The following is a 13291-nucleotide window of genomic DNA, read 5'->3' on the forward strand; positions in this document are numbered from 1 at the left end:
AGGAGGAGGAGGAGGCTGCATCAGTCTGCTGCTCTCTGCTTTATTGGCCCGGTCAGAATCAGCTGATGTCCAGAGTGAAAGTGAAACTACTGTGAACCATTTCCCAGAAACAGCTCATTTAGCAGAAACAGCACAGATTGTATCAACAAAGAAAATGATATGAATCAATATTTTGAATGAATGAATGAATGAATGAATGAATGCCTTTATTGTCATTGCATTTGAAATACAACCAAATTGCATTAAGGTGCATAAGTGAAACACATATCTCACCCTCACCATCCATACAACATACACCCTCCTCACACAAAACTCAATAAACAGCTGAACTGCACCTGCTGAGTCGATCACATGATGAGGCCCAAAAAGACTTTTCCCACTTAGACTCACATTGTTAAAACCTCTTGCACTCCACCCCCATTTTGGTAGCAAAAACGCCTAAAATGACATACCCAAATTAAAATGACTGTAGCCTCTGAACCGCTCTGACTACATTCATGCATGAGGTCTTGCCAGAAAGAAAACTCTCTGAAGTTTCTTGTGAAAGTGTCAGAAACACTCTAGGTGATACAGAGACAGAGTAATGGGCCTCTGAAGTCAGTAACAAGTTGAAGATTTTGCCTAAAATAAAATAAAAAAATGTGTTTGAGGATGAATAACTGTCTGTGGCTTCATCTGAGCAGGTAAATGACACTGTGGGGCTGTAGGCACACTATCAATGAACACTTGTTTCAAATTTGAAGAAGACTGCTCAAAGTATGACCATTCTACAGTGTTTTTACCATGAAAAGATCCAGGCGGAGCTCCACATGACAAGTGGGTCACTCTGCTTCAAAACAGTACTATCAGTGATCAAACAACACTCAGCCAGCTTCAAACATTGTACCTTATTGAAATCAGGTGTGATTATGATAGCTGATGTTGTTTATGACACAGAAACACCATAAAATATCACCAAATAAAGCCATATGAAACCTGAAAGTTATGATCCCACTTTCTAGACGGTGTATCTCAGCCAAAAATAGTGGTAGGAGTGAGACTCTTACCTTTTATAAACCAGCTACGTCCCTGCTAACAGCTCCACATAAGATCGCGAGTAATCCTTTAACTTTTCCCGTCGAAAAACGGCATGACATGACTTGTCTCCACTCAAAACGATTTTGGACTCTGTGTGTTTAGGCTGCTCTGGTGCCAAATACATAATAAATAAAAGAAAAACAATGTTATTTTTGAAAAGTCGAGAGCTTCCTGAATCTGGCAATACCAAACATCACATGGTTTGATGACGTAGTGCGCCTGGGAGATACCATTTAACAGAGGAGGGGGGAGCGAGGACGTCGGCGTCCTGGTGGAGTTAGAGAGGTTAAAGACACGCCTGTAAATCAGCTGACTCATTTACTGGTGAGATATGAAAAACAAAACCCAACATCAGAACCTCAGAATGTTAACGTCCACACAACATGAACATTGTAACGTCATCAGACATTTGAAATGTCGTCAACCTGATTTCCTTCCAACCACAATTTAACAGCTGTCCGATGTGACAGTCCAACGTCTGTCTGACGTCACTTTAACGTCCAGATCCAGCTGTGAACTTTCACCTTCATTAAAACAGATTAAAGTGTTTTCAAAGCTCCAGAGTGTCAGATTATAAAGTATGCTTTTTTCAACTTAGTGAAAGCATACTTTCAGGATATTAGGTTGTGTCTAAGTACAGCAGGTTTCACAACAGGTTGGCAGAGGCTAGAAATAGGCATCATGGCAGGGTGTACAATTTCTCCGTTAGCATTTACTATGGCAATGGAAGTAATCATCAGGGCTTCTAAGTGGGTGGTAGGTGGGGAGAGATGGCAGAATGGGTTGCATCTTCCACCAGTTAGGGCTTACATGGATGACATGACACTGGTGACCACAACAATGCCATGTACAAAGAGGCTACTAGAGAAGGTAAATAAGAACCTCAAGTGGGCCAGCATGAAAATCAAGCCTAGTAAATCTAGAAGCATCTCGATATGTAGAGGGAAATTAAGTGATAGGAAGTTTGTCATAGATGACGAGGACATCCCAACAATTAGGGAAAAGTCAGTAAAGAGCTTAGGTAGGTTGTACAATGTAGAGTTGAATGATAAGGAACAGGTGGTGAAATTTAGAAAAGATGTGGCTGAAGGATTGGATAGAATAGATAAATCAGAACTTCCAGGAAAGTTGAAGTTGTGGTGTTTGCAATTTGGGCTATATCCTAGGTTAATGTGGCCACTGTCAGTTTATGAAATTCCAATAACTGTTGTGGAGAGAATTGAAAGGTTGGTTAGCTCCTACATTAGGAAGTGGTTGGGCGCTCCTAGGTGCCTAAGTAGTGTTGCATTGTATGGAAAAGGGATACTTCAGCTGCCAGTAACTAGTTTAACAGAGGAATTTAAATGTACCAAGGTCAGGACAGAGCTCTTGTTAGCTGGGAGTAAGGATGTGGTAGTTAGGAGTGTGGTTCCAAATCCAACCAAGGGAGGAAGTGGAACCCAAGATCGGCAGTTCAGGAGGCAGAGGCAGCTCTTAGACATGCAGAGATTGTAGGTAATGTTCAGTTTGGCCGGGGAGGCCTGGGGCTTGGCTCAGGTAAACCGGTATGGAATACAGCAGGCCTCAAAGATAAAAGAAAGCTGGTTGTAGAACAGATACGCAGACAGGAAGAGATAGTAAGGGGTGCAAAGGTAGTGGCCCAGGCTAAACAGGGACAGTGGTTGAATTGGGAAAGTGTAGAGAAGAGGAAGCTTAGTTGGAGGGACCTGTGGAGTATGGAGGAGAATCGTATTAGATTCCTGATAGGGGCTACATACGATGTCTTACCAACCCCCCAGAACCTAAAACTGTGGGTAAATGAGGACCCGTCATGCCCATTGTGTTCACGTACCGCAACTTTAAAGCATATTTTGTCAGGTTGCAAAGTTAGCTTGTCACAAGGCCGATATACATGGCGACATAATCAGGTGTTGAAATGTTTAGCTGCAGGCATTGAAGGGAAACGAAGACAGGTGAATTCAGAAGGTGTTAAGGATAGGAGTTTAGTAATTCATATTGTCCGTGAGGGAGAGAAATACAGAAGGGATAAGTTAGTGAGGAGGCAAGGTGTGGCCGCCTAGAAGGTGCTTGTGATTGGGAAATGCAAGTAGATTTAGGGGGAAAGCTTGTTGTTCCTCAGGAAATAGTCTGTACCAGGCAGAGGCCTGACTTAGTGTTGTGGTCAGTGAGTCAACAGATAGTTTATTTCATCGAGCTGACAGTTCCTTGGGAAGACTCAGTGGAAGAAGCATATGAAAGAAAAAAGCTTAGATATGCAGACTGAGGAGCAGAAGCTGAGCAGCGAGGATGGAAGACTAGGATTTGTCCAGTGGAAGTGGGGTGTAGGGGATTCATAGCAAGATCAACTGTCTCACTCCTGGGGGAACTCGGAGTGCGGGACAGAGTTTGAGGAAGACAGTGAGGGAAATGTCAGATGAAGCAATTAAATGCAGCCAGTTTATCTATTACAGAAGAAATAATGTCAGCTGGGGGCCAGCAGGGAGAACTACTAAGCAGGGCACATAACTCCTTGAGATCAGGTGGAGAGATCCACTTCCTGTCAGGAGAAATCCAGGAAGAGGAAGTATTTAAGTGTGGGAGTGGCCTATTGGAATCCATTTTGTTTGAGGCCATGCGGCAAGGTGAGTGTGCTTGCTGATCCTGTAAGTCCAGTTAGCTCCTTTAACTTTAGCTTATATTGTAGTTATGCTATGTAGTGTGTGAAATAGAGTATGGTGAATGTGACAGGAAAGCTAGTATCAGCATTGCTTCTGCCTGGAGCTCGCATGTATGGAGCCTGGGTTTGGTTGAAGATGGCAGTGCTGTTTGGGCTGAGAAAGCCATGTGTATGTAAGGAGGAAATCCAGGAAGAGGAAGGTTATTTAAGTGTGGGAGTGGCCTATCTGAATCCATTTTGTTTGAGACCATGCTGCAAAGTGAGTGTGTTTGCTGATCCTGTGAGTTCATTTATCTCCTTTAACTTTAGCTTACATTGTAGTTATGCTATGTAGCGTGTGAAATAGAGTATGGTGAATGTGCTAGTAAAGGTAGTATCAGCATTGCTTCTGCCTGGAGCTCGCATAAACGGAGCCTGGGTTTGGTTGAAGGTGGCAGTGCTGTTCTGTTTGGGCTGAGATCACTGTCTAGCCTCCTGGAGGTGTCATTGTTGTGAGGGCTCGTCTTGGGGAGGTAGACTGTACAGCCTAACCCGGCGGGGGAGTGTGATAGCCTAACAAGGCTTCCCTCCCTGGGTCTACCTCCTCTGTGGTAATATAGGTAAGGTAAAGGAGGTTGTTCGGTTAGTGTGGGGAGCAGTGAGACCTGGCATTAGGGGAGTGTCTCTGGGACGCCAGAGATCACTGTCTAGCCTCCTGGAGGTGTCGTGGGACCAACTAGACGAAACACCGGTGAAAGGAGGTTCCCACCCGATGACCCCAAAGACATGTTAGTTATCACTGCTCATTGGTCTGTATAGTTAAGCCTTGCCATAATAGCTTATCATAGGGCTTAGGAGGTTATTCACTGAGTGCTGATCCCTTCTTATTTATTTATTTATTTACTTATTTATTTATTTATTTATTTTTTTTAGAGCACAAACTTCTTGTGTTTATTTGAATGATCTGATGTTTGTGTTCTGGTTCCCTCAGAATGAGTCGTTTATATCTACACAGGGAGCAGGTCCTCGTCTACAGAGATCACCATGTTGCACCACCATGTTTCTACAGTAGCCCAGAATGGACAAACCACACACTGACTCTAGATAGAGACATTCATTCACCGTGGTTCTCGTACACCAGGTGTAGATGACCAGCGACTCTTTAGCTCCTCTCCAGTGTCTCTCTGCGGCTTTGACAGTAAAATTAGATGGAAATAATTAAAAGTTATTTTACATTTTAATTTTTATTAATTATTGTCATAGTCCTGATGTGATTCTTACATTTTCCAGCTGTATGAATGTGTAGCCTACACACTGAATTAAAAGAGTGTTTTAACACCTCCTCAGCTGTGTGTGTTGTACGGTCTGGTGCCTTTTCATAAAATCTGACGAATCTCAATAGTAATGGCTCGTCCTGAGTCTCCTCAGCGAGGCCATTGATCCCAAATCCAAAACAGAAAATAAAGATCTTCATAGATTTGTTTGCTGTCACCACCATCGCTGCAAAGTTTCAGCACCATGAATCATCAGCAGCTCACTGCAGAGGAGCTGCTTCGCTGTAAAACACACGAGTGAATGCAAATATGTTTTGTGGCTGCACACAGATTGACAGTAAAGCTGACCCCTGACCTACACGCTCTGCACATGGGAGAAGTTTCAGTTCTTCAAACTGGACCTTTAACAGTTTATAAAACAGGTAAAGTCTCTGTGAGGGTCGCAGATAATGTCTGGAGCCCAAAAATGACACAGAAAATAAATACATTAGTAAATATGAGTATCTTTTTTACAAGTTTATTGATTTCCAAATTTATTTCACATATTTTACATTTAGCACTATGTGCATCAGACTGAATATGAACCATGTCGTCAGTCTGAGGGACGGTAGATATTAACTGTGTAATAACAGCTGATCACTGTCTGCAGTGTTCTGACACATGACAAACATTATTTGGATAAATCGATCACAAACTCTAAATCTAAAAAAACCCTGAACTTTACTGAGAGACTCAGGAACAGGTTGGACAGAAGTGATAACACTTATGGTCCCAAAGTCTCTGCCACCGTCTGCGGTCAATGTGAAAGGCATGCTGGGATATTTGTCGACAGTCAGCTCCCACAGTATCCTGATGAGACGTCAGCTCATTCAGACTGGACCTGTGTAGATCTGTATTTAATTATAAAACATAAAATATTCATTTATTATATTTTGTATTCAGAACAAAACCAGTTCATCGCTGATGCTGTCGGATGAATCCAAGTTTTATGGCTCCAGAGGCGTTTTGTGTCCAGGCTGTCCGTCTGTACATCTGTCCTGTCCTTATGAACACGATATCTCAAGAACACTGTAAGGAAGTTTCTTCAAACTTGACACAAATGTCTAACAGGATAAAATGATGAAGGTCAAAAGGTCAAAGGTCAGCTTGACTGTGACATCATCATGTTTTAACGTCATATCTCAGGAACAGAAGGGGAAACATTTGGTCAGATACTGAATTGGTGACTCTAATCTTGAACCTGTGCTGATTGTATAGATCTTCTGTTTCACAGTCGTGACCTTGATAGCAGCTTCTGTCTTGTATCTATTAAATAATCATTATTACAAAAGTCATTGCATTCATTACATTAGTTAATACATCCAACAAAGTGCCGACGTGCCTCAATACAACCATAACAGGGTGCAGTCAATGTAAATAACGTGCAAATAGCAGTATTTCACGGTAAAGTGCAAAGTGCATCTGTCCTGAGTTTCAGCCGGCCGGAAATACGTTCAGCTTATTGTCTATTACATACTAGTAGGCTATGATGATAATAAGAGTATACAGATGAGTGAGTTATAATCACCGATATTCTATATCTAATGGGAGCTATGTTACTAATAATTGCAGCTAGTGATATTTATTTCTTGCCCTGGTTATTATGTCTAAAAAGCTATACTAATAATTGCTACTAATAGTTAGATAATTACTATGACTCCTGGCTTATGATTAATTAGCTATGTTGATAATAGTTCAGCTAGTGATTGTTAAAAATGTGTACAGGTCTGGTTTGATAACAGCCAATCTTTTAGCTCCAGTTTGAAGGAGTTATATGAGGGGCACTCTCTGACTGTGAGTGGTAGGCTGTTCCATAGTTTCCCACCTGTGACAGACAGGACTGTCTGGCCAAAAGTAAGGCCTGTAAGGGACTGCACAGTCTCCTCTCACTACAGCTCTCGTTACCCTGGCTGCAGATTGAGTGTTTGAGCGTTTTATGAATTCCTTCAGTGGAGGAGGGGCCAGGTCATGTAGTGTTTTGTACACCAGACATGCTCGTTTAAAATCAACCAGGTGACTGAAACTCAGCAGATCATACTTGTGTAAAATATTACAGGTGTGATATGTTGACCGTTTTTTATCAAATATTTTCAGGGCTTTATTATAAAGTGACTCGGCTGCCTTAAGTGTTGTTACACCAGTGAAGGACCAGCTTGTGAGGCAGTACTCTAAGCGTGAGAGGATCACTGAGGATAAAAACATCCGAGCTGCAGTGTCTGTCAGGTTGTTTCTTATTTGCTTGAAATTTTGAAGATGAAACTTGGTGGATTTAGAGAGAGTTTTCACATGTTTTTTAAATGATAAACAGGGATCAAGAGTGACTCCGAGGTATCTGAATTCATTCACTAAACTGAGCTCCTCGCCATTTAGTAACACGTTTGAATTTGTTATTTCTAGATGACGCTTACTCAACATCATACAGACTGTTTTTTTGGAGTTCAGCAGGAGGCAAGATTTAATTAGCCATTCTTGAATACAGGTCAAGGCGCATGTGAGGGAATTAGAGACCTCGGAGCTTGTTGATTGATTAGGCAGGTCATTAATAAACAAAGAAAATAAAATTGGCCCAAGGACTGACCCCTGTGGGACCCCGATGCGGCACTCTAGGCTGGTTGACTTGACACCATCAACAGTTACGTATTGTTTCCTCTCAGATAAATATGAGGCAAACCAGTGCATAGCGTGTTCTGAAAAATTAAACCGAGTTAGTCTGGACAGTAGGACCTGATGATTCACGGAGTCAAAAGCTTTTTTTAGATCTAGGAACACAGCCCCCACGAGTGCATTACAATCCAGCATACTTTTAACCGTCTCTAAAAACGTGCATATGGCCGTTTCAGTTGAGTGATGGGTACGGAAACCGAATTGCATGGGGTGCAATGGAGTGTCACCCAGATTGAGATGTTTTATTAATTGCTTGTTAACCCATTTCTCAGCTACTTTGGATACTATCAGCAAGATACTTATTGGCCGATAGTTTGATGCGTCTGTTTTATTCCCGGACTTAAAGATTGGGGTTATTGCCGCCACTTTCCAGACTGCCGGGACATATGCATGTTTGAAGGACAAGTTGATAAGGTGGGTAATGGGGCGGACCAGAGAGTCTTTATGTAAAGGCGATGCAGCAGAATGGGGTCTACAGGAAACTGCTCAAGTGTCAAACAACATGTAGAAGGTACATGAACAGAGTCGTTCACAAACATGGAGGAAGTCTAACCAAACAGTCGTTTAAACACATCTATCCATCATTCAGTGAACATGTCTGGTGATGAGGTCATTATAGTGTTGTCGACAGTGCAGGCGTACTGTGTCCTCAGATAGTCCCGGTCAAACTTCCTCCCAGCAGACTGATCACCCAGACAGGCGATGAGATGGACGGTGGCTTGAAACCTGGAGAAGAAGAGCGCCAGCGACAGGGCCAGAGTGACGACAGAGAACGGGACACTTCCTGCTGGGAGGACGTACGGGATGACGATGCGGTTTCTCTCCAGTTCACCATATTTCTTTGTGAGAGACTGGAAACCTTCCCAGAAACCATCCTGTGGCGTGAGAGGACTGAGCGTGATGTTGGGGATCATTTGGTCTCCAGCCTTCTTCAGTGAGTTCCAGTGATCGGGCAGATTCATGGGCCGATGCTTCTCCTTGGGAATCTGACAGCCGTCTTTTGTCTTACAGGTAAAGACTCTGTGCTGCGGTTTTATGCGTCCTGTAGCAACACCGTACGCTACATTAGCATCCATGGTGCAGTTCCAGGGGGAATACAGCACCACGTCTGTGACGGAGGACAGAGGCAGGTGGCAGCTGGCTGGGATCATGGAGTCTCTGATCGCTCCATGAGCCACAAAGGTGATGTCAACACTGTTACTGTGGTTCTTCTTCTCTTCTTCATCGATGTGTCGTTTCAGGAAATTAAACAAGTCCAGCAGTTTGGAGAAGGCCTCCGACTCTGAGTTTGCTCTCAGCCATTGCACAACAGTCTCATTCTCACAGTTCTCTATTGCCATCTGTATTAATCTTTTTGTTAATCTTTTTGTTAATGTCTTCTCCATGATCTCAAAAGAACATCAGAGTCTGGCCAACCACAGGGCCTTCCTGTGAGAAGAAGAGTACAAAGAAGAGTCTCAGTCGTACTCAACGAGGTCAAGAGTTAATTTCAAATAGTGAGGAAGTGTAAGGTCGACAGACAGACAGACAGACAGACAGACAGGCAGACAGGCAGGCAGGCAGGCAGACAGACAGGCAGGCAGACAGACAGACAGACAGACAGGCAGGCAGGCAGGCAGGCAGGCAGGCAGACAGACAGACAGACAGACAGGCAGACAGACAAAACATGCAGAGAAAAAGTTGAATCCGTGATGTGTTGATGTTTCAGCTGGTCATGTGATTTAGGGCACAGTTTATTTTAAAGACGGCAGTTTGCTGATGATGTACAACTCTTTGTCTCAAAAAATGGCCTCCTGCAACACGCATCATGTGTCAGAACAATGACTATAATATATCAGTAACTAACATAAAACAAACCCTCAGTGCATCATTTTAACAACTCAGCCACAAATACCTGTGCAGGTAGAAAAACAAAGATGACAACAAAGATAAACTGCGACTCAGTTAGACCTTTACAAGTCACTACTCCGAGATACTCGGCTCCAAATTCTGACAAATATTTGCATCTTATTCTCATCAGAGAACCTCAACCTTTCCTTGTCACAAGTTTCACGCTTGTCGGCCAAAGGCAACACACTCGAGGCACCTCAGACAGGAAGTGGTGGGTCTGTTTCTCATCTCAAGGCTTCAGAGACACATTCACATATATGCCTCCAATAACTGAACAATTTCCAACATGACCAAAGAGACTGTGTTAATGTCGTGTCCTCTTTACACGCACTACAGAGGCGGGAACATCAGGGAAACCTTTTAGCCTCTCTCTCGCTGTCCCCCATGTTGTTGTTTGTTTATTTGCACATTCAATATTCACTTTGCACTAAATATGTTCACTTTACTCCACTGCTCATTATCATAATTATTATCATTATTATTATTTATTGCTGTTTCTTGTATTTTTTGTACTTTTTTCTGCATGCCTAGTTTTTTAAGTTTTTAAATAATGAAATCTCTAATCTGACTCTTTCCCCTTGACTGCTGTAAAACTGGAATTTCTCAGTTGTGGGATCAATAAAGGTGTATCTTATCTTATCTTATCTTATCTTATCTTATCTTATCTTATATCTTAACTCTACCAGATCGCCAACATCCTCACTCCCCCCCTCCTCTGTTAAATGGTATCTCCCAGACGCACTACGTCCTCAAACCATGTGATGTTTGGTATTGCCGGATTCAGGAAGCTCTCGACTTTTCAAAAATAACATTGTTTTTCTTTTATTTATTATGTATTTGGCACCAGAGCAGCCTAAACACACAAAGTCCAAAATCACTGAGTGGTGACGTTTTTCAACGGGAAAAGTTAAAGGATTACTCGTGATCTTATGTGGAGCTGTTAGCGGGGACGTAGCTGGTTTATAAAAGGTAAGAGTCTCACTCCTACCACTATTTTTGGCTGAGATACACCGTCTAGAAAGTGGGATCATAACTTTCACGTTTCATATGGCTTTATTTGGTGATATTTTATGGTGTTTCTGTGTCATGAACAACATCAGCTATTTTATTTTAGGCAAAATCTTCAACTTGTTACTGACTTCAGAGGCCCATTACTCTGTCTCTGTATCACCTAGAGTATTTCTGACACTTTCACAAGAAACTTCAGAGAGTTTTCTTTCTGGCAAGACCTCATGCATGCATGTAGTCAGAGCGGTTCAGAAGCTACAGTCATTTTAATTTGGGTATGTCATTTTAGGCGTTTCTGCTACAAAATGGGGTTAATGAGTTCATTGTCAGAGACTCACAGCAGTTCCTTGACGTGATGTTCCATCTCTTTGAAAACAGACTGCATTTCTCTGAGCTTCTGTCTCTAAGATCATCCAGGTTTGTACTGTTCATTATCAGCTCAGGAGGTGAGAAGTCCAGCTGTTCGTCCAACAGTCCAACCTGAGGACGAATGACAGCAAACATTTATTATTAGACACAGGACGGAGAAAGCGTAGCTGTGAAGGGCTGTTTCCCAGAACACCTTGCTCCAACACTCAGAATCACAACATGTGGTTAAAAGCTCCAGAAACAACAGTTAAGTAAGAGCGTGTGAGAGGTTTCTGTTCTCCACCTGTTGTTTGAAGTTTAAGAACGAAGCTCTGAGCTCAGTAAAATATCGTGTATATTAATATACTGAGAGAAACAAGTCTTATTTAATCATCGACTGAAACAGAATATATTTGTGTCTTACCTGTTTCTGAGCTCCACAGGTGAGTGTCGCAGAGAAAACATCACCAGCTGATCCATTTATTCTGTTTCCAGAGGAGGTGGAAACAAAAGTCCTGCGGCATGTTCCTGTTTTCCTATTGGCTGATTCAGAGTCAGCTGGTACAAATAGTAAAACATCTCCTGGTGAAAGCGAAACGACTGTGATCCAAAATGTACGCTGGTAATCCCCGGGATTTCCAAAACCCAGACTCTGACCAGAGAAACACTCGGACAGATGAGACGTTAACACAGAAACTAACTGTGTGTGTGTGTGTGTGTGTGTGTGTGTGTGTGTGTGTGTGTGTGAACACCATCTGCTTTCACTTTCTGATATTCAGAATTTAATTCAGTCCAACCTCATAATGAAGTCATATTTATTTATACAGTCTGCCTCAAACAACACGGTGAGAACACACTGGGCCCTGGATCTAAGATAATAATAATATTAATTATAGTGCTAATGATCATGTTTGATTTCTAAGATGCTCTTTATGCGGTCCATCTTCAGATCAGTGTAGTTTCACTGCAGCAGACTCAGGTCTATAAAATCCAGCATCACATGATCACAGATCCTCGTGTCAGTGCAGTCAGATCCTCTTCGCACTGTGGCGTCTTCATCACTTCTCTCCTTCACTTCTCTCCTTCCATCCAGGTCAAGGACAAGTGGTTAGGAAACAAGGCGGCAGCCCTGGTGTTCAGACCATAGATATATATATAATCATAGATGATTCATTCCTGTGGCTACTGTGCATCAACGTCGCCACCATCTTGGGGAGGTCACTGCCAGCTGGCTAGTACTGTTGTGTATGGAGATAAGTCTTCAGCAAACTCGGCATGCTCACTCAAATGTCTCAAAGTGTAACTGGGTGCCGGTCCAAAAAATTACAGCAAAGCAGAAAAACTCGACAGCACTCACTAATAAGTATAATACTGTTTAATATAGTGGATTGTTGTTGTTATAACTTTAGATTGATTGAATGTGACTATGACTGTGATGGAGTCAATCATAGTTATACATATGATACATACAGTATTACCAACTGAATAGATTATAACTAATTCATTGTAAATATTGTTTTCCTTTATTGTTGTTATTATTTTGAATTCCAAACGCTTGCTTTGGCAATATGTACAGTGTTACCTCATGCCAATAAATCCATTTGAATTGAAATTGAATTTAGAGAGAGAGAGAGAGAGAGAGAGAGAGGCAGCTGGTTGTTCACAGGTGTGATGACAGAAACATCTTGTTGAACAAGTTGTTATCTTAAAGACACACCTGATGTGTGGTGACAGACTCTGGGACAGTTATCAGCTGAGTTCCTGTAAACACCTGGTTTAGTGTCAGTGAGCAGGTGTGTCACACAGCACAGTCACGCTGAGGCTGACAGCTGCAGGCTCTAACTTTTATAACAATATGAGCTAACACTGTGTCTGTGAGACTCGATGCTCTGCCTGCTCTGTTGCCTTGTAGCATTTCTACAGGTGAATGAAAACAACCAATCAGAGCTGAAGAGACTCTAAAGGCCAAAGGTAAAAAATATCCACCCTTTTAATTTTCAGCGTACAACCCTACGATGGTGGCAACCGCCCCACTTCACACCACTTTTCTATTTCCAGCACACCACCGCCTGAAAGCGAAATGTTTTTCGCCCTCTGCCTGTACACACCAGCTCTTCTTCTCTGCTCCTCTGGCAGTTCTTCTTCTCTGCTCCTGTAGCAGCTCTTCTTCTCTGCTCCTGCGGCAGCTCTTCTTCTCTGCTCCTGTGGCAGCTCTTCACTCTTCTTCTCTGCTCCTGTAGCAGCTCTTCTTCTCTGCTCCTGTGGCAACTCTTCACTCTTCTTCTCTGCTCATGTAGCAGCTCTTCACTCTTCTTCTCTGCTCCTGTAGCAGCTCTTCTTCTCTGCTCCTGTGGCA

Source organism: Epinephelus fuscoguttatus, linkage group LG19 (assembly GCF_011397635.1).
Source record: "Epinephelus fuscoguttatus linkage group LG19, E.fuscoguttatus.final_Chr_v1".
NCBI lineage: Eukaryota > Metazoa > Chordata > Actinopteri > Perciformes > Serranidae > Epinephelus > Epinephelus fuscoguttatus.